Source organism: Littorina saxatilis, linkage group LG5 (genome assembly GCF_037325665.1).
Source record: "Littorina saxatilis isolate snail1 linkage group LG5, US_GU_Lsax_2.0, whole genome shotgun sequence".
Classification (NCBI taxonomy): Eukaryota; Metazoa; Mollusca; class Gastropoda; order Littorinimorpha; family Littorinidae; genus Littorina; species Littorina saxatilis.
This window is the reverse complement of record NC_090249.1, coordinates 14,682,402-14,684,378: the sequence shown is the minus strand read 5'-3', so window position 1 is coordinate 14,684,378 and position 1,977 is coordinate 14,682,402. Positions and strand designations below refer to the sequence as shown.

The 1,977-nt window shown below is 39.0% G+C and overlaps 1 protein-coding gene across 1 annotated transcript in view; it reads right to left on the bottom strand.

Moving 5' to 3' along the window:
- Positions 1 to 1,977, bottom strand: part of LOC138966361 (ornithine decarboxylase-like) — a 44,231-nt gene that overhangs the window by 17,384 nt on the left and 24,870 nt on the right. The window lies entirely within an intron of this gene.

Here is a 1,977-nt window from a genome sequence, read left to right as displayed (position 1 = left end):
TACGGCATAGACTCGGCAGAACATGAGAGAATCAAGACTCACCTGTAGTACTGTGGGAACTGTACAGACATCCACTGTCAGCTCCACTCTACTTATACCAAGTTTGAACAGCCGTGCAAGCTTTGCCCGCTGTGTGACTTCAATAAGGATAAAACCTAACGGTTAGGCCAACAAAAAAATAGGTGTGGTTACGGTAACATAGCCCAAAAAAATAGGGTAGGTAGGTAGGCAATCACTTTTTTTTTTTAACTTTTTTTTCTAATGTGTACAAAGTAAACCTACTTGACAGGGAAAGAAGTGTGCGACACGGGCGCTTTCGCTTTCATTGCGTTTTTTGCACTCTTTTTTTTTTTTTTCTTTTGACAAATGTAATAAAACGTTATAGGATCGGCCCCTAAAATTAGGGTAGGTCGGGTTACCGTAACCACACCTATTTTTTTTTTAGGCCTTATGCCGAATTTAAGTCCTATAGAGCTTTAATTGCTGAACGCAGGATGAACCGTTCTTAAAGGCTGTTGATGGAGCTTTTATGTTGATGTGTTTCTTTGGCAAGCTTTACAGTGTCTAACTGCGAGAAATAATGTTAACGCCGAACCTAAGATTGGAAGTACAGGTATAGTACGTACGGCATACACTCAGCAGGACAGGAGAGAATCAAGACACACTCACCTGTAGTACTGTGGGAACTGTGCAGACATCCACTGTCAGCTCCACTCTACTTGTACCAAGTTTGACATTCCGTGCAAGCTTTGTCCGCTGTGTGACTTCAATAATAATAAAACCTGACGGTTATGCCGATTTGAAGTCCTATAGAGCTTAAATTGCTGAATGCAGGATCAACAGTTCTAAAAGGCTGTTAATGGAGCTTTTAAGATTTGTGTTTTTTGTTAACTACTTTGTTTTGTTCTGTTTGGGAAGGGGGGGGGGTGTTATTATTTTTGAGGGCGAAGGGAGGGGGTTTATTAGTCATCAAATACAACACCTTTTTGAGCTTGAGAATGCAGTCCTCATTGTTCAATCAAATTGATAGAACATTTTGGTCAAGCAATCTTTGACTACGTCTGGACTATGGGATTGCATTTCAATTTGGAAGCTTAAAAATAATGAATAAGCTTGTTCATTAAAAATTTCAAAATTCCTGATTTAAATTACAATTTAAGGTAAACAATCTATAACAGGTTTCATTGTATTCCTTATCACTTCCTCAATCCAAAAATGTATAGCTATAGCAGGTTTACTTCAAAAATGTGTGCAGAATGAGGGCACCCCGCGGAAGCTCAACCTAGAGGTTTCCTGGACCCTCCAGTTTGATTTGTACGGGGTCCAAGGACACGTACAGTGAAACTTTAGGGGGTCCTTTGACAAGGAGGTTCTCATACTTGCTTTTAGAAGGTTTAAATTCTCGCCGACACATACCCCCTCCCCCAAACCGCTCAAAGTAATACCGACATTTTGAAGCCCTGAGCAAAATTTTCCTGGCCATCTGGATAAGATAACCTCCTTTAACCTCGGAACAGATCTGTAACTAAAACAAAAGTAATGATTTTCTCAAGAGGGAAAGTAAGAAAAGTTCCGACATTTACATTCAATGGTCGGAAACTTGATATTGTGTATGATTTTCAATACCTGGGTATTAAATTTAGCTACAATGGTAAATTTACTGTTGCACAGAAGAATTTGTATGACCGTGCCTCCAAGGCCATGTTTGCTTTATTATGTAAAACCAGAAAACTGTTTTTGCCTCTTGATGTCCAAATTGACCTCTTTGAAAAAACTGTGGTCCCTATTTTACTTTACGGTTCTGAAGTATGGTGCCCTTACATGTCTGATCTAGCTAACAAATTACAGATACGATTTTTTAAGATGATTTTGAAAGTTGGCAAATCAACACCAACAAACATGGTTTTGGGTGAATTAGGTCAGTTCCCTGTAAGTATTCAAGCGAAATGTCGTATGTTGAATTTTTGGTACAAACTT